Source organism: Manis pentadactyla, chromosome X (genome assembly GCF_030020395.1).
Source record: "Manis pentadactyla isolate mManPen7 chromosome X, mManPen7.hap1, whole genome shotgun sequence".
Classification (NCBI taxonomy): domain Eukaryota; kingdom Metazoa; phylum Chordata; class Mammalia; order Pholidota; family Manidae; genus Manis; species Manis pentadactyla.
This window is the reverse complement of record NC_080038.1, coordinates 125,367,366-125,388,205: the sequence shown is the minus strand read 5'-3', so window position 1 is coordinate 125,388,205 and position 20,840 is coordinate 125,367,366. Positions and strand designations below refer to the sequence as shown.

General features: G+C 40.6%; 1 long non-coding RNA gene across 1 annotated transcript in view; it reads right to left on the bottom strand.

Moving 5' to 3' along the window:
* Positions 1 to 16,310: 16,310 nt before the first annotated feature.
* The window catches only part of LOC118910013 (uncharacterized), a 32,060-nt gene continuing 27,530 nt past the window's right edge, over positions 16,311 to 20,840 (bottom strand). The window contains exon 4 of the long non-coding RNA XR_008995323.1: positions 16,311 to 19,405. This is a non-coding gene — a long non-coding RNA (uncharacterized LOC118910013). The remainder of the gene's footprint in view (positions 19,406 to 20,840) is intronic.

Genomic DNA, 20,840 nt, shown 5'->3' with positions numbered 1-20,840 from the left:
CAGAAGGTGGTTCTGATGTCCTTAAAACATCAGCAGAACAGGATGAAGCCTCCTTGGAGTGCCCCAAGACATCTGCCTGGTGGCCAAAGGAGGTGGAAGGTGAGGAAGGGGTAAGAGTGGTTTTCAGCTCCCTCTGGACACAGCCCTTGGGTTGGCATCTGAAGGAATTTACCTGTTTGAAGTCATTCATTCTGTCCTAGTGAGAGCTCCCAAGTTCTACTTGCCAGGTCTCCTTCCAACCACCTCCCTCTATGACTGCTGCGACCCTCTCTCCTTGTCCCCCTCCCTGGCCAAAAACCAAACAAACAACAAAAACCAAGTATAAAACTATACTGATATTGATGAGATGAAGAAGAGTATTTGGTTCTTTCCATCTCTGGCTGGCTAATCTACTGTGAGGCTTTGTTTCCTTAAGGAGCCAAGGCCCCTTGCCCTTTTCCATCTTCCTGAAAAAGAAAAGATGCTTCCTGAAGGCTGAAAAGAAAGCCCTTTGTAAAGAACTTGGATACCTCAGGGGCCAGGCTGAATGCTGCTCAGGTATTATTAGCAGCCATACACTATAGAAGTGGTTCATAAATCTGTGCTAAATGTCCTAGATAGAAACAAGATGACCACTATTGTAAAGGTGTGTCTTAATCACACTTGGCTTATGTATCAGTCTCCATGATCTCCACAGAAGCAGAGAGAAATCCTATGTTTACATTCATGCCGTGTTGTCTTCAGTTCTGTTTACTTATCTCTTCCTCTTCCTACTCCTAATATCTTATGTTTAATGTGAAGAACTCCTGTGACCAGCACCGATTTCTCAGGAGTACTTTATAACTAACTGATTTTGTTTCTGTGAAAGTAGCCTTGAAGAAAATAATTTTTTATACAGCCTGGAAAAGACAGCTTTATACCTTCTTCAGAGATTTTGGCTCCCCTATAGCAACCATACGGTTAAAAGACCCCTAAAGAAGTCAAATAAAACTTGTTACCATGCTGGTTTGGATGGGCAGAAGGAGGGCTTTTCAGTTTAGAGAGAAGCACATTACCCATCAGTTGACACCGAAGGCATATGTCATTTGACCTTTATAATCAAAGCCACAAATGAGTGTGGTGCTCTTATGGTGGTGGGGCTGGCTTTATGCCACATCTGTATTCCTGAGTCCTGCGTGAAAATGAAATGCTATTTTAAAAAGTACTAGGGGAGCTGCCTATTTAAAAGAACTGCATTCTGTATATTTCTTTCATACTGTCTCTTGGGGTACCTTATGAGACTTGGAACACAGCAGGCTCTCAGTCAAGTTAAAAATGACTTTGAGCTTAGTAGCAGTGACAATAGCAGCAGCTGCGGCAGCTCAGAGAGGAGTAGCTGTCTTCTTCCCAGAGATGATGTGCTTGTTTGGACAGAGGATCTGGGATAAAAGGAAGGAATAGAATGGGAACCTGGGGGGAAACCCACATTTCAACCCAGCCTGGGACAAAGACCCCCTTTCCTCAAAAGTTTATTTTAACTCAGAATGAGCTGGACAATTAAAAGGTCAGAAGCAGTTTTTCTTGGGCTCCCTTCTGACTTGCCTCATGTCAAAACACATGTGAATGTTATACATTAATAGGCTCATAGTAAAATTTACCAATAGGCAAGCCACCGAGATGAAGGAATATGTCTTTCATGCCAGGGACGGCTACTGTAAAACTGTTTGGTTAGCTTCTGATAAAAAAGAAACTATTAAAATGGCTTAAAATAAATCATTTTCACTGCAGGCTTAATCAAGCATCCAATGTTGCCCTAGGTTGCTAACTTTTATAGGATGAGGAAATGTTCGCCAATGCAGCTGCAGCCTGCTTCTGTCCAGCTTCTTCAAACCCCTGATGAGGGAGCTCCCTAGAAGCCTTCAGACCACTAGAAAAATGCCAGATGGCGCTGTCTCTAACACATTCACCCAGGGAATAGCCTTAGCACTCGATCACCTCTTTATTTGGATGATCAATTTGCTAGTAATATTACCATAGCATCTCCCTCATTTCAAATTTGGGAATGTGGGCTAGAGGGATCATGTCCACATGAATACACACACATTCATGCTTTGTGCATATTTAGAATGGTGGCCACACAAGTATTCACAAATGTGTGTGCGTTTAGTTACCTAGTTACCCCACACATACACACACACCCCCACAGGCATTCTCTCTCCCTCCTGGTTAGCACATCTCAGCTCCCAGAGTTAAGTTGGCTAAGGATAGAAAAGGAGCTTAGAATAATGGAGAAACCAATGAGTCCAAACGTCCCTAATTGAGGTTGGAGCTGTGCCACCAGACTACCTCCGGTCAATCCCTCATACCCAATGCATGAGCCCCAAACAGCTGAATGTTTATTAAGAAGAACCACTGTTGACGGTGTAGTTTCACCGACAAAACTTAACTGGTTCCCATTGTCAGTTAGTCATTTTCTTTGGGTACCAGGAAAATCCCACAGCACCAGGGAACAACGCTGGTACTTGTCTTTACTTTGTTACTGTTCTCTTCCTATTCTAGTGACCTGCTTTAGTTACCAAACCCTTTAAATGTTTTCCAATACCAATCAGAAATTTTTGGTAACAGGATTTTAAATGGATGGAACACCATTTATTTACCATTCCCTGTTTTGGGATATGTTAGAGGTTTCCAATTTCTCAACATAAAAGGACAATAAACTAAATATTTGCATCTTTATCACCATAGGATACAGTATTAGAGTGGAACTACTGGTTCAAAAGTTTCACATTTATTTTGCAATTAAAGCATTTTTTTCAATATGCATAAAGTGCACAGGTCTTAAGTGTGCATATTGATGAATTTTTACACATATATACTTCTATAACTACCACCCAGATCAAGATGTTGAACTTTTCTAACATCCCAGATGGCTCCCTTGAGCCCCCTTTCCAAGAAATAAACGCCTTGGAAGTAACCACTACTCTGACTTTTATCAAGTCCGAATATTTTTAAGGCTTTTAATGCATACTGCCAAATTGTCCTCCAAAATATTTGTAAGCAAAGTACAGCCCCACGACCAGCATGTGAAAGTGTCTGGATGCTCACACCCTCTTGATTTTACCTTGCAAAGGAGATGTTTTAACACTTAAAACATCTTAGTACCGGTTACAGTCAGTGACAGAAAAGGCCAGTCAAGAAGCAGGATTGGAGTGCAGCTGGGCACTAGGCATCCAGTGGAAGCTACAGATCTAGGAGCCAGAAACTGAGGGCAGTCCCAGCAGGCAGACAACACCGTGTCACAGTCCACAAGTCCCTTAGAAACCTCCAGCTGCTCAGTTTTCATTATTGTGTTCATTATTGTTCTCCACTGCACATACCCAAAGTCTTCTTTTTATGGAGCTTCCACAATTTCTGTAATGATCACTTAGTTACACCTGGCACATAGTAGGGACTTAGATACTTGTTGAATACATAGTATTTTATCTATTGTCTTTCTGCTTACTGACATAAAACATTGACACTAAAAATTCCCCAAACTACAGAGGTATATGTGGCACTAAATTATCTTCTCCCCCACAATACTACTTCCCAGAGATAAAAATTCATGGGTTGGAAGGCATTTTTCTTGAATTTTTTTCCATGCATACTTTTACTTTTGTTTATTTGTTTGGAGAGTTAAATACTCCTTCAAAAAGTAAACTTTTTCAATAATACAATTTTTTGTTAAGCATTGTAAGTTGCATTTAATAGCTTCCAAATACACTGCAGCAAAGTCCATAATCAATCAACACCAAAAGTAGTTGATTCTTGTGCAATAAAACTCCCTTCAATTTATATTGCCGTACCTACTAGCTCTTATGCAAAGGGAATGGAAATTACATCTTGTTTCCAAGCACGATTGTGTGATGAAGAACATCAGAAGAATCATGTGAAAGTGAATGTAAAAGAAAGAATTCTGATTTCAAAGTACATTGTTTGGATACAAACAAATTTGGATTAACAAAAACATCAGAATGCTACAGATATACATACTTACAGTAAATTCTTCATAGTAAAGTTCAGAAGAACAATCTGTCTCTCACTACAGAAAGGAGATAGTTTTCTTTTTAAGATCAAAGTCCTTCTTTTTTCACAGAATCTCACATTTCCCTAATTTGAAGGCATAAAACAGCAACAGAGAACAATAATGCATATGCAGCAACACACACTAGGGAAATCTTGATACTCAAAAAGGCCAGATAATGCTTTTTTGAGTTTTAGAATAAATGTAGCAGAGGTTAATAATAACAAAATGGTAAGGTCAGAGCAAGATCAGTCGATGAGTAAATATAATTAGCGTATTTTATGCAGTATATTTACTGAAGAAAAAAATGCATATAGAAAAATTCACCATACATATTACTTTTTAATTAGGAATAAAGGGCAGGAGATGAGGGTGAGCATGCTTAAGCCCACAGGAATGGGTTGGGGATCATTTGGTAGGCCTCACAGTTTGGATGGCCTGGTTAACCTGCCAGACACGGTGGGTGGTGGGGATATTCAAACAGGATTCAGTTAAGCTGTAACTGCTCTGGTTCCTTCCTCTAATTAATTACAGAGCCAAGTACATCCTTTCCCTTTATCCCGATCAAAAAACCTTCAGTAAACACCTACTTAGATGTGGCATTGTTGCAAGCGCAGCGGTGGGGGCGGAGGAAGTTGTGTCCAACTGCTTGGTTCAGGTTTGGACTGGAGAAGATTTTTGTGTTCAGTAGTTTCTGGGAATCAATAGATTTGCTCCCAGTTCAAACTGCTCCACAGAGCCTTTAAAAATGTTTACACTCCATGACCCAGTAATTCCCCTTCTGGGAATCTGCACTAAGGAAAGAGAAATCTGGATAAGATTTATGTGCAACGATATCCATGGCAATGTTATTTATAAGGGAAAAAATGGAAAAAAACTGAAATGACCCAAATTAGGGGAATGATTAACTAGATGACACCACAGCCATACAATGTATATATTATATAGCTATCAAAATCATGTTGTCACATATTAGGGACATAGAAATATCCATAATAATGGATGAAGAGGTAGCAAGACCTACATGTATACTTTGATCCAAATTATGTTTAAAAATGATATATATGCAGAGGAAATGGCTAGAAGGAAAGTCATAAAAATACTCATTGCAGTTTTCTCTGAGTAGTGGAAATACATGGTGACTACCTTCTTTACACTTTTCTGAATCTTTCAAATACTTTCAGTGAGCTTGAATATTATTCAAATTAGAAAAAAACCTATCCAAATGGTATTCTATAAACAAATGAAATAAACAGGTGAGAATTTCATAAGTTGGACTCTGTCCTCCCTGCAGTCTTTGCTTGGGGCCCTTAGGACCCACCTACTTTGGTACACACACACACACACACACACACACATGGCTCTGCTTTCAGTCTTACTTGTCTAAGTGCAACTTTCAGGCAGTATGTTACCTCTTTCAAGGGAATTTGTACTTTCTTCTGTTGTGTGATTAAAGCTTGTTGGTGCTGACAGGTGGACAAGTATTTTTTCTGGTCCAGCTCTTTCTATGCCCGTGAAATCACACCGGTAGGGGGCTGTCTACTCTGCAGACTGCCTGAAAGGAACAACTTTGTGGGAAACTGACCTGCCTAGGAAGATAAAAGGAGCTCTACCTAGGGTGGGGTGGGAGGAATTTGAGGGAAAGACAACATAGAAAAAGGGATAAAATGAGCACCTTTGTTTATTAGAGAGGATTCCTTTGCTAAGGTGGTATTTTTATGTCTTCCTGTTCACAAGCAATACAGCATTGCAGTCCAACTGCACCTGTAAGAAGTTCTACTAAAAGTGAAATGCACCTAACTCAGGCCTGCCTCTCAGCTCTGCCCAGAAACCCCGAATCCTGCCATAAAGAAGAGGGGGAAGCTCCACAAAGACTGCTTTTCCTTTAACCAACAGCCAACAATTACGAAAGTGAAATATGCACCTAAATTTCAAACAATACAGAGGTGTAGAAATTAAAAAGCCAAAGTCCCTCCCCTTTGAGAGTCTTTCTGAAGAATCCCTTTTGGATTTTTTCTGAAGGATCTCACTCTTCAGAGGTAACCTCTAGTGAAAGTCTGGTGTATATTTTCCCAGAGTTTCCCACTTTTGCCACACCACACACACACACACACACACACACACACACACACACAGAGTTATATACATATAAAGCAAACAAAAATGGAACCAAACTATACATATTATTTGCCACTTACTTTTTAAAAACCAAATCTATTTCATGGGCATATTTCCATGTCAGTATATATAGGTTTACCTTTTTATTTAAGCAGCTGTACAACATTCCATCATATGAATGTTTCAGGCTTCTCTCTTTTTTTTTTTTGAAAGGAGGATTATTTGTTGTTTGTTTCAGACTTATTTAACCAACTCCCCCATAGCTGCACACTTAACTTAGTTTCAGTATTTCATAGTTCCAAGCAATACTGCAGTAAACATACCTATACATATACCATGGAAGCAATTTAAGGGGAAGTCTTCTTTCCATCAGCTCTGCATTACCTAACCATTTACAGTTAGTTTCTTGGGCTCTGGAGAAAAGTTTTTAATGGCTATGCCAAATGTTCTGTACCGTCTCGAATGGTCCAAGGCGTCCTTTCCAATTAAGTCGCAGTCTACTACACACTGCATTTTAAATGACATTATGGTTTAAGGACAGGTCACTGTCTTAGGTTACTCATACAGTGTTATAATGCTCTACCGTAACATTAATGCCCTGGACTTAAATGGTCACTGCCTGAAGAGAGTGGGCGGCCAGAGGCTGCTAGTACACATCACCAAGGCATTACTTCCCAGGGGCAGCCCTTCCCAGGGGAACAGAAATATGCGACCTTCTCTCCTCCACTTACATCCAGCTCCTCTCTGCCATTTCTGGCAGGAAATCCCCACTAGAGATAAGGCACTTTATTTGCCACCTACCAGCTTGGGGGAAAGAAACAGAGGGCACTGATACTAACATCCAAATTGAGGGAGACCAGGCTGTGTTCCACCCCTCTTCCCTCACCCAGGTGCTCATTGTCTCCCCCATGCTTTCTGGGCCTTTGCAGTCCCTTTCTTTGACCTTACTTGGAGGTGACCTCAGCCATTGCACCCTCATCAAAACATATCTCTTTTTAGAACTCTCAGTTGCCAGTATATTCATTTGTGTTAGCATGACAGAGAGTGTTTAAGGCTTGGTATCAGGAGACCATTTTCTAGCCATACAACTTTGACCAAATCAATTAATCTCTCTGAGCCTCCATTTTGACATCTGAAAAATGGGGATAATAATATCGTCTTCACAGGGTTGATGCAAAGATGAAATGAGAATAGCATATGGAAATAAGCTTGGAGAGTGCTTATTACAGTGAAAATGTCAGGCAGTGGGGAAGCTATTTTGAGATCGGGAGACACTTCCAGACCTTCAAATCCACATATGTAGGGGGTTGCTGGCACTACCAAGACAAAAGATGACCAGAGTCCCAGCAAAATTCCAGAAAGGTCTTTGTTACCCTTTTCTCTCTCCAGGGCAGAGGAAGATTGGTTGGAAGGGGGCAAGGACAGCATGGATTTCTGTGGACTGGCCTGAGGACCTGTCCTCCCTAGGGAGATGTGTTCTAGCAACTGTTTGGTGTATTTTTAAAGGTCAGAGAGGCTTTGGCTCTATAGGATGGAGTGGCTGTGACACCTGATTAATGTCTGTGCAGTACTTTCCAGAATGAAATTTAATCAGCAGAATGATTGCAGCAAGCAGCTGCCTGGAGGAAAATGATCTGGTTCTAATGGTGGCCTGTTTGATGTGTTGGCATTGTAGTGGGGCACGTACATTATTAGTCCAGCCCAGGGGGCCCCAACTAGGACATTGGATCAACTAGTAAGGAAATGCAACAAGCAGCAGCAGTCCCTCTATGGTTCTCTGTGAGGTCGTCACTGTTAGATTGCCGGTTCCTCCCTACTTCTAGGACCTTTGCTGTCAGCCTCCCTCCTGCCCCCAGGGTCTTCCCTGTCAACTCCTTTAACTCCCTCCTGTCATTATTATCCATTTCCTGCATCCCCTCTGATCCATCACACTTAGTGTCTCCTCCCAGCTCAAGGCCTCCACTTCAGTTTCCACCTACACACTCATTCACACATTCACAGGAGCATCCATCCTTCCCTTCCCCGCCACAGGTGTTCTCAAGGCTTAAGTGAAATGAAAAATGGCCCCATCTCACAAAATGACTGCAGTCCCCTGGTCTAATTACCCTTTTTGGTCCATTTTTCCATCAGAAGCACAGTGGTTATTATACCAACTTGTGGAAATTCTCTAGTCATTATTATACTCTCTAGCAGGTAGAAATTGCAGCAGGGACCTAGGTGACTGCCATGTCCCACCACTCAAATGGCATATGTGCTTTACATCCAAGATGACTATGCTAGGCCTCTCTTACCAGGATCTGTGATGCAAGATGTTTTCCTAGTGGTAGAGACAGTTTGAATGAGCTAGGCACAATTTCTTGCTGATCTTTGTTTCTCTAGGGTGAAAAATTCCCACCTAACCCCTCCAGAGTGCACTCCATAATCAGCATGGGGATCTGACTCAGAGTGAGGTCAGTGCTTAGAATTATTCAGGCCCCAATCCACAGCAGAAAGGGTAGCCTTTCAGGACCAAGAGGAACAAAATGGATAGGGCTCCAGCAACCCTCTCCAAACTCAAAGGGCTGAGCAGTCTCTTCTCTGTGGGAAGTTAAGGATACTTCAAGACTCCTGGGCACTACCTAAAGCACCACCCCAGGGCCCTAAGTATGAAATGAATCTGGGATCCAGAAAAAAGAAAGAAGTGACTAGTGTTCTTGGCCACATTGTTGCATATGTGCTTGGGGGTGTTTAGAGGTGGAGTTGGACCAGAAGGATAGAGATGGTATTCAAAGTTAGAAGACACCTTGAATAATATAGAACAAACCATTATTGTGTGGTTGCTCTGTGCCAGATGCTAGAGATAAATAAGATTCAGATCCTGCCCTCAAGGAGTTCGCAGTTAAGTGAGGGAGAGAGATTTGTTAAAAAAAATCATTTACACACAGAAAACTAAATTCAATGATAAGAGTGTATGCTGGATACTGAGAAAGGACTGAGAAGAGGTTCCTAACCCAGGTAGGAGGAAGAGGGGGAAGTGGTGCTTAATTTATGTATTGAAACATTTATTCATTCATTCATTTATTCACTCATTCTCTAGGATGTAAGTCCCATGAAGTCAGTGACCTGTTTTGTCCACTGTTATATGTCTAATGACCAGAAGAGTATCTGGAATATGCTGTGAGCTCAATATTAATTGAATAATGAATACCTGTCTACCATGTGCCAAGCACTGTGCAAACCACTTGGGATACATGAAGGAGTGGTGACAGAAAAGGAAGAAGAATGGAAGATTTCTAGGTTTTTGGCTTCAACAGAAAGATCGGTGTTAATTCTTCCTTTAAATGCTTGGCAGAATTCACCAGTGAAGCTATCTGGTTCTGAAATGTGCTGGGGGTGGATTTTTGATTATGGGCTCAATCACCTTACTCATATAGATCCTTGAGTCAGTTTTGGTAATTTGTGTCTTTCTAGAAACTTGTCCATTTCATCCAGGATATCTAATTTGTTGGTATACACTTGTTCATAGTATTCCCTCTTAAAAAAATTTTCTGAAAGGTCAGTAGTAGTGTCCCCAACTATTATTATTGAATTGTCTATTTCTCCCTTCAATTCTGTCAGTTTTTATTTCATGTATATGGGGGAAAGGTGTCTGATTTTAGGTGTGAATGTATTTTTAAGTGTTATAGCTCCCTGAATTATTGACCCTATTATTATTATACAATGTCCTTCCTTGTCTCTAGTAACAAGATTTGTCTTAAAGTCTTTTTTGTCTGATATTAGTATATCCATTCCAACTCTCTTTTGGTTACTATTTTCATGATACCTCTTTTTCCATCCTTTTACTTTCAACTTAATTGTCTTAGAATCCAAAGCATGTCTCTTGTAGACAGCATATAATTGGATCATGCTTTTTTCCAATCTCTGTTTGATTGTAGTGTTTAATCTATTTGAATTTAATGTAATTTACCAAAAGGTAGGATTTATGTCTGTTATTTTGCTATTCATTTTCTGTATTTCATGTCTTTTTTGTTCATCAGTTCTTCCATTATTACTTTCTTTTGTGTCAAATGGATTATTTTCTAGTCTGCCATTTTAATTACCTTGTTCCTTTTATTATATTTTCAGTTATTTTCTCAGTAGCTTCCCTAAGGGTTGCAATTAACATATTGACTCATAACAATCTAGTTGAAGTTAATATGAAATTAATTTAATTATTCAAGAACTTTGCTCTAAGATAGCTCCATGTCTTCCCCCCTCCACTGTGCTCTTATTGTCATACAAATGACATCCTTATACATTATATGTCCATCAACACAGATTTGTCATGATTGCTTTATGAAATTGTTTTTTAAATCAGAAAGGGGAAAAAAAGGAATGTGGTATACAGCCTAAAGATATTATGTGTTGGCCTTGATATCTAGTAAAATTGGGAGTGCCTCAAATGGCATAACTGCAAATTCCCCTACCCACTTTGTTTCTCCAGATTAAGTCCTCCTAGCCAAACAACCCTCCTTATCATGGATACCAGGCACAGTTTTTGCTTACCCTTGAGTAGTGAGTTTCAGTTCCCTGCCAGCCCAGAGAATCATTCAAACAAGCCAATCACACCCTCCCATAGGAACCAAGGGTTACCCCATCCTCTTGATACTACAAAGCCTGTCTCCCACAATCCCTGGTTGTTGAGTCTGTTCCCAAGTGCAAACCCCTTGTGGCTCTGTGACACACAGAGTCCCCCTGCTTCAGGCTGTAAGTATATGTGACTAGTAAACTCTTGTCAGTATCATCTGTCCAGTGTGGTGTGTTGTGCGTTTGGTCACTACCCAACCCTAGGGCAGGATCCCCCCCTCAACAGTGAGGTGAAGATGAGGTGATCAAAACAACTGGTGCCCAAAACAGAGTGGACCATCCATGACCAAAGATACCCAGTTAGCTTTAATTAACTGCTCATGGCTAATTAACTGGTTCCATACTATGGCAAATGCTGTCTGGGACAGAACTCTAAATTGGTGGTGGACCTGCACTTTGACTTGCCTAGCACTGTGTTGTCTTTGCCAGGTATTTTTCTCTCTTTTCACAATAAATGCTCCAATCCTCCAGGCAAGAATTGTTGCTAATTGACTGTACCCCATCATGATATGCTGCTGGGTTTGGCCTGTAGTCTCTGAGGCTCCTGCCTGTGAAGGCAGCACACACAGTATTCTAACCAGTTGGCACTTGAGTCTGAACTGCCAAGGGTCAGGCTATACCTCTCTGTTCTCTGTGTCTAGTCTGGTTACTGTCACAGACTGCTTGTTTGTGAATCTGGACTTCCAGGGTGGGCCCAGGGATGCCTCTGTGTGAGGTTTATAGAAAGGAAGGAGAAGTAAGCATAGCACCCCAGTTCCCCAATAGTGACTGTTGCTCAGGAAAAGGTAGCATCCTTGCTTCTGTCCTGTGCTGCTACTTGCCTTGCTGCCGTCATGTGTGCTCTCCTGACCCCTAAAGGCATTGACGTGCACATCCATGCTGGCCCATGGCCTAGGTATCGATGGGTTTTCAAAGTGGGAAGGAATATTTTATACTTATTTGCTCTCCCGATGTATAACCCCTAGCCAATGCACCTGGGCTTTGTGCCATTTACCAGCACACCAAAGAGCTAATCTTGCAATCGTGAGACTTGATGGATCCCATCCACGCCACAGACAAAATGATCTTACTGGATGTGAACCTCAGCGCTGGGAAGACTACTCTTACCTGGAAGAGGAAGCAGATCCCTATGAGGCAGGAACAAGGACCCCTGAATATTTCGCCATAACCCCCAAGAAGGTGCACATCATAGGTGACTGGGCAGAGACAGAAACTGAAAGCAGCAGCTTTATGTGGCTACATAGCTAAGTTATTATGAGGGAACTTTTACAGAGGGAAAACGGGGGAAAATGGAATCCCTTTGGGGGAAAGAGTGGGGCTGTAGTAGAATTGTGGACCCGATGCTCTTCTGCTATACTGTTCTGCTGCTTACGTCTCCACTGCAACACAGCTCAGTCCTTGGGGTTGCAGAAAAAAAAAATTAAATGGAAACAAAGGTCCACAGTTGGAAAGCTAAAATTCATTACAAGAATTTATACAGCAAAAAGACAAAAGGGCACTGATTTGCTTTTGCACCTCTATAACAACAGTTCTGAATTAACATTTACTAAAATGCACCAATTGGCAAACCTTCGTGGAATTAATCAATACTGTGGCTCAAATTACAGTTATACCTGGGGACCCATTAATTTTAAACAAAGTACCCTCTGAAATCTTAAGGGAGTTACTAATATAAAATAGAGGACAAATAGGTATGCCTCACCTTTGCCATCAGTATTACTATTTTGTCTAAATTCCCCATGTTCGTAGCACCCATTACCCGAAAATCCTCTAGTGAGCATGGACACTCTGACCCAATTGAATAATAAGTTAAAATTATATAAAGTCTTTGGCACTTATAAGTTGGCTTAACTAAATGAGATGCCATGGATTCCCCAGTTTAAAAAAGTTAATATGGCCCAATGCATCGTAAAACAGTGCCCTCAAGGATTAAAGATTATGACCTAATTAGGAAGGAGTGATTATCCTCACTGTTCCTTCATTTAACATCCCAATTTGGCCTGTTCTTCAAACTGGAAAGAATGAATGGCGTCTCACAGTAAATAACTGCAACCTCAATGCTGTGGTCCTATTCATTAAGGCCCCATATCCAATATGCAGTATTTTTTGTACTGACTTGACCCACTCAGCAACTGGTGAATATTTTGCCATTATACATTTAGATGATATATGCTGTCCAGTATCTATTTCAACAGTTTTTCAACTGATGTTTGCTTCACCTCTGAAAGGACACAATAAGTGTACCTTTACTAGGCTACCCCCGGGGTACCACAGCAGCCTTACCACCACACACAACCTTTACAGGCCAGATCCTAACTGCATCCACCTTTCCTAGGGACACAGATATGACATTACATTGATGACATCCTCCTCCAAAGAGATTCGTTTGACACATTTAAGGACATATTAATACAAAGGAAGTCACAAAAAGAGGATAGACCATTGCCACACACAGTGCAAGGCCCCACCACCTGTGTTACATTCCTGAAAATTCTTTGGTAAACTGGGGGCTGCTCCATCTCCAAGATTGTCAAGAAACAGCTATCAACCCTTTCAGTACTGGCAATGTTAATACAAGTCCAACATCTTGTAGTATTTTTTTTTTTTAGTGACAAATTACCATATTCTTCATTTACAAATTTAATCTCACTGATCTTATTACTTGCACGTTGGCCCACCTTGAATGGGGCCTTCTCCAACAAGCATCTCTAGAATCTGTCCAAATTGAAATCAACAAGCATGCCTGTTAGTGCCCTCAGAGACTCCTTCATTGTAACTTTAGCAACCTCCTTTCACGCTTCCTGAAATCTCTAGACTGTCTATGATGACCATAAGTTGTCCACAGACTTCTGACACAGAAATTGCCCTTCATATCCCTGCACTGTATACCATTACGGCAGCAATTGCTGACCACATACTGAGATCTCTGGGAAATTGAGGCTCTCAGTCCCTGAGCCTGTGACCTTTTTTACCCAACTTCCCATTATGCCTTGGGTCATAGAAATACAACCTGACAAGCACATTACAGCTACTGAGGCCTCCTTGCTACAGGATGGAGCCAAACCTGGGCCTTCTAGTAGATTCCCACCTACATGAGGGGTGGCCTCCTCTATCGCCAGTCATTTGCCAGATGCCATCATGCTAGAGGAGGTCAGCCCTCTCCCAGACCCTTGGCTACCTTGGGACCCCCATAGGATAAACTGAGTCACCAATAGTAGGAGTTTGTAATTTTATAGATGGCATTGCACCATCATACATGATGCAGTTTAGTAGAATGTGGCTGGTCTTCATCCCTTAACCAGAATGTCCCTGAAAAAGATGGCATCCAAGAGTCAACACAATTGGCCACACTTTAGGTAATGATTTTAACATTAGATGACTTGCCAATAATTTGTTTTATCTGTACATTTTTAAAAACTCTTGGGACATTGCCCCCTTTGGGGTAAAGAACTCTGGAGATCTCTTGCCTCACAGATACCCAAAGTAAAAATAAAGGTCACACATCTCTCTATATATTAAGGCCACAATACAAGGCCTTACCAGGATATTCCTCATCTCCTTTGGAGTTACAGACATTACAGACATAGTGACAAAGACACTCCTTTCATTTCTCAGAATACACAAAGTTGACTCTTGAAGAAGGCATTCAGTAGGATTCCCACCTCCAGGAAATTAGTTTAATTGGAAGGTACAATGGGCTCCTAAGAGGACTCTTAAGTTACAGAGTGGGAAATGGACACCCCCACCCCCACCCCACTGGGTGTCACTATTGTCATAGGCATTGATTAGTCTAAATTTTTGCCCCCTGGAGATATGTACTCCCCAGACCAATGCCACACAGGTCTCTCAAATGCCTAGATAGGCCATAAAGGAGGATACCTCTAAAGTTCATGTTTTTTAATGATCACCTCATCACGTGGCCCTCTTCCTCCTGGGCAAGTACCTACTTCATTCCCTAGGGAGACACTTCTCCTACTCCGTAAAAGTCTCAGTCACAACAAGATTGAAACTGATAAGATATTCCAGGGGTTAGGTGTGATATAAGTCCTAAAATTAATACTAAGTGCTGCATTGACAGCTGGTAAAATCGGAAGAGCCTCAAATAGTCTAACCACAAGTTCTCCTCCCAACTTTGCTCCCCTGGATAAAGTTTCCCCAGTCAAAAAACTCTCCTTGACATGGGGACCAGGCACAGTTCTCGCTTATCCCTTGAGTAGTGGGCCTCAGTTCCCTGCCAGCCAGAGGAATTAGTCAAACAAGCCGATCATGTCCTTCTGTGAGAACCAAGGGTCACTTCACCCTCTTGATACTAGAAAGCTTTCCTCCACAGACCCTATTCACTCTGTGGTGCTCTCCTCCCCTGGACTGAGAGTAAACGTTACTAATAAACTTCTGTCGTTCTCATCTTTCCAGTGTTGTATGTCATGTGTTCAGCCATCTCCATAATAATAAATTGGGGAATCTATCCTTCATCAATGGGGTAAAGAGGAGGTGAGCAAGACAAGGAGTTATAAAGAAAAAATACACTTATATTGTCTTTTATATTTACCTATGTAATTAAGTTTATCAGTTTATCTTTTCATGTGGATTCAAGTTACTACCCAGCATTCTTTCACTTAAGCCTGTGACCAACCTTTTGTATTTCTTACAGGGCAGGATAGACAGCAATAAATTCTCGTTTTTGTTTATCTGGGAATGTCTTAGTTTCTCCTTATTTTTCAAGAAAAATTTTGCTGGATATAGAATTCTTAGTTGACTGTCTTTTTCTTAACAGCACTTTCAATGAGTCATCTTACTGCCTCCAGTCTCCATGGTTTCTGATGAGAAATTAGCTGTTAGTCTTGTCAAGCAACCTTTGTATCTAATGAGTCACTTCTCTCTTGCTGCCTTCAAGATCTCTTGTTGTCTTTTGACAGTTTGATTATTATGTATCTAGGTATGGATCTTTTTTACTTTATCCTACTTGGATTTGTTTAGTTTCTCAGCTATGTAGATTCATGTTTTCTTTTTTTTATGAAGTTTGGGAAGCATTCTGATATTATTTCTCCAAATATGCTTTTTGCCCTATTCTTTCTTTCCTCTCCTTCTGTGTCTATGACTGGTTGTGCCCAACAGGTCTCTCAGGCTCTGTTTCTTTTTGCCCCTCAGATTAAAAATTTTCAATTGACCTACTTCAGGTACACTGATTCCTTTTTCTGCCTGCTTGATTCTGATGTCAAGTCCTGCTATTGAATTTTTCATTTCATTATTATACTTTTTACCTCCATATTTCCTATCTCATTAATTTTATAATTTCTATCTCTTTATTGATGGTCACTATTTGGTGACCATCATTTTCATATTTTTCTTTGGTTATTAGACTTGGGCTCTTTTATTTGAGTATATTTAAATCATCTCATTTAACGTACTTGTCTTGTAATCCAAGGTCTAGACTTTCTCAAGGACAGTTCCTATTGACTGCTCTATTTCCCTGTGTATGAGCCCATCTTTCTCTCTTTTTTTCACATATCTCTGTGCAGGGCAGAAACCCAAAATGGAATACAAACAGAAACAAATGACTATGATAATACTTCAAATATTTAATATAAGCAGTTTAGGGGTAGGGGTGAAGAAAGAAGTAATCCAAGAAACTTTTGAACACAACATTTTGACTATACACCCTCAGGTTAAAAACAAAATAATTAATTGTAAACATATAGTGTACTCCAGTTAGTAGGTATGTTTTTTGCAGTGGTATAGGTTAAAAATTCTGAAACTCCTTTTGTGTATTCTAGAGCTGAGCAAATAAATCAATACATTGTGGATAATGAAAATCAGGTTTCTTGGTATCAGAGAAAGGAGTTACAAAATGGAAGGGAAGAAGGCTAAAATGAACCCTGTGGTGTTGGATTTGAATCAGAGTTGTTAGTATGAACTCATCCTTCCTAATATATATTATTAGCATATTTTCTGGTTGTCAACTGGTAAGGTCTAGTAGTAACAATGCCCTAATAGCAATGAGCACGTCTAATGCCCAGATCCTGTTATTCTAATACTCTTCCTCAGTAGCAGAAAACCAAGGTTACTTGCAAAAATGGCTGATTCCAGGGCTGGGACAGGGGAAATATCCTGTTGTGCCAGAGGTAAGGAGGTATTCAAAGAATGTCAAAAGGATGCAGAAGCCAGCTTGAAATGACTTCCACTGTCCCAATATGGAAGAATTTGGTGAACAAAATAATGACAGTAATGAATTGTAACCCTTAGAACAAATGTTGATGAGCCCATACTAATATAAATAAATAAATTTTTAAAAAGGGAAAGCACTTTCTTACAGTAGTTTCAGCTAACAAATGTAGGAGGAATGATGGAACTAGAAAATCGCCATTTGGCAACCACCACAGTAATACTTGTTTCAGGCAAGAATCATTAATGGATGCTAAAACCAGTGGGTGAAAATATAATGAGAAAAAGGATATCTACATAGTATTGAAGTATCTATCTACAAGATATATATTAATACAAAGGGTAAAATGTAACTTTACAGTGGAGAAGCCTGTTAGGGACCACCTTACTCAAGTAATTGAAGTTAACATTATGAGCAAAAGCAAAAAGCAGTACCATGTGTCTCTGATATGATGCACTGTAAAGGACACAGCATCGCTCTGTGGTGCTCCTACCAAAAATGTATAACCTAAATCTGATAATGAGGTATCATCAGAAAAATCCAAACTGAGGGATATTCTACAAAATAACTGGCCTGTATATTCTACAAAGTCAAGGTCTGGACAAAGACTGAGCAATTGTAAAAGATTAAAAGGAATCTATAAAAACGTGACAATTAAATGTAATCAAATCCTGGATCACACCCTGGACCAGGTTTTTTCCCTTTTGCTATAAAGGTCGCTAGTGTGACAATTGGTGAAATTTAAATTTGATACTGGTACATTTGATGATAGTATGGTATCAGCGTTAATTTCTAATTTTTATAATTGTTCTGTAGTTATATATGAGAAGTCTTTGTAAGAAATACCTATATAGAGGTAAAGCAACATCATGTCTGCAAGTTAATCTAAAATGTTTCAGAAAAATATATGGGGGGCAGAGAAAGTGAATGTTGTAAATTGTTAACATTTGGGCGATCTGTGTGTGTGAAAGGTATGGAATCTATTTTTGGAACGTTTTTAAAGTCTGATTTTATTTCAAAGTAAAAAGTTAAAAAAATTCCTAGGAATAAATGTAATAACATGTGTGCAAGACCTCTATATGGAAAACCATAATGCTTTACTGAGAGACACTAGAGATCTATATAGAAGAGATATACATTATTTATAAATTAAAGACCCATATTGTAAAGATGTCAATTCCCTCAAATATAGATTCAATGCAATCACAACCAAACCCCCCAATGTTGCATGTGTGTGTGTGTGTGTGTGAAACTTAAAAGCTAATTTTAAAATGCTTATGAAAATATAAGGGACACTGTGGACACTTTTAAAGAAGCAGAAGCCCAAGTGGTAGGACTCGCTTTACCAAATATCAGATATTATAAAGTTGTATAATATGTGCTAAATATATGTATATATAAAATGCATAAACAATATGGTATGCTACTGGCACAGATAAAGTGAGCCCTAAAACAGATCCATGTATATGGTGACTTTTGTAACAGAGATAGCACTGCAGAGAAATGGAGAGAGGATGATGTGTCATTTTAAGACCTCTGGTAAACAGATGCTGAAATGGAGTTAGAAATGCTGGAGGCTTATTGGGAGTGGGGTATCACCTGTGAAAGATGAAGGAGAAGGAAGCAGGACTAAGTAGCAGGAGCCTTAGACTGTAATACATACTTGATAAATTTTTGACCAATCCAATGGGGAGCTCCGGAGCAAAGACACCAGTGACATGAGTCCCACATTGGGCAGAATTGCCAGTATTTAGTCCTCCCTCCATGTTGAATGGCAAGTTCTTTCTCAAAAAGAGATCCAAGTGACATGCCTCCATGGCTGCCACAATACATCCCTTGTGCTGAGTAGATCAGTTTCTCATATACATTTGGGAACAAGTTTGTCTAGTTTTCTAGAGGGCCTCGCTTCCTGAGTGAAACTGGGAGGAGGGAGGTGAGTGGGAAAATAATTACAGCCCCCATTGCTGCAGTTCATCTCAGAACTACAACTGGAATTCATTGTCTCCCTCCTTCACTAGCCATCCTAAATTCCTCTCACCCTCAGCTATCACCTCTACTAGACCTGGTGACTTAATTGTTGATGTGAGTAAAACCCTCATTACTGAGAAACCTGAGCTCCTGTAACCACACACACCTAATTCTGAGGTTGCTACACTTGTCCTTTCACAGTTAAAATGGGAACAAGACAAAGAAGCACCAAATGCATGACATAAGCTCCATTCATATTTCACCCTGACCCCATTTTATAACAGCAGCCCACTGGGACTTGCCATAAGCTCTACAATGCATATTTGCTCATCCGTTACTCTCCCCACTCCATAGGGCCTGCTGGATCATATGGTTTAAGCAGCAGAGCTGTGTTCACTACCCAGATTTCCTGCTCAAAAGTGGTAGACTTCCATGTCACCAGGTAGATGGACTGGATCAGCATTCCCAGGTATGGGATGATTTTCTCTGAAACCCAAATGGTTCTTCCAGGTACTGTGCTTTTCTTCTTTCTGGTTGGGATTACAAGATGACACAATTTGACTTTTTACTACGGCAGGGATCTCCCTGCATGCTCCTAACGACTGGATCCTTACAAACTTCATTCAATCTTTATAGACTTTATCTCTGACAATCTGGAGCACAGGTGTCTTACCAAGGCCTCCAGAGTACTAACCGTCTCTTGTTTGTCCTGCTCAATCAGCACAAGGAGGTAATCGATGTAATGGATTGATGTGATGTTCAGTGGATGTCCAGAGAGGCCAGATTGCTTTGAACTGTTATGACAGAAGTCAGGAGAAAGAACATATCCTTGGACAAAACTGTAAATGAGTATTGTTATACATACCACATGAATGTGAACTCTTTCTGATCTCTCTTGACTGAGATAGCCAAGAATACATTTGCCAAATCAATGGCCATATATCATGTACTGGAAACCAAATTAATCTGCTCTGGGAAAGATAACATAAGCACCAGAAGCTGTGATTGGTTACTACTTGCTTGAGCTTGCAGTCATCTTCAGTCATCTTTCAAGTTCTACACAATTTCTGCATGGTCTATACTGGTGAATCAAGTGGGGAACACCGTCCCTTCACCCTTGAGATTCTTAAGGGCAGCACCAAGCTCTGCCATACCCAATCCTGGGTCAGGGCATGGGTATTGGTTTTGATTTATTACCTTGGCTGTGGGCTGCAGTTTCAGAGCCTTTCATTTGACCTTTCCACTGCTGTAGCTCTTATGCCATAAGAAAAAGACCCAATGTGGAGGTTACTCCAGCGGCCAAGTATGTCAGTCCCAGGGAAGACTCAGTGACTAGAGAGTTGATGACCTAGTAAGTCTACAGGTCTAGTGGACCTGCTGTAAGATAGCCTTGTACCAGGACTCTATTTATTATCTTGTGCCCCTATAATCCTCTCTTTAATAAGGGGGTCATGATGATACTTTGGGTCTCTGAGTATTAATATCCAGTGGTCTTCTAAATGTCTCCCCTTTCCCAAGTGTACAGTCACCCAAATAAATGGCCATAGGTCCCTTTGGAGAAGAACAGGGGCTAATATTGTGGTGTATAATTGCTATGGTAATTTAGGGTCATTCCTTCCGAAGACCTCACCACCTCTTCAGTCAGTGGGTTCTGAAAACCGACTCAGGTCCAGGAACTCAGCAGGGGATCATGGTTTCCTCAGACTCCTGTTCATTCATTTTCTATACATATAAATATGTCCCCCTCAAATTCATATGTTGAAATCCCAATGCCCAATGTGATCATATTAGAAGGTGGGGCCTTTGGGGGACGATTAGGTCATGAGGGTGGAGCCTGAATGAATGGGATTAGTGGTCTTATAAAAGAGACACCACAGAGCTCCCTAGCCCCTTTCACTATGTGAGGACACAGCTAGAAGTTTGCAATCTAGGAAACGGGCCCTCACCCAACCATGCTGGCACCCC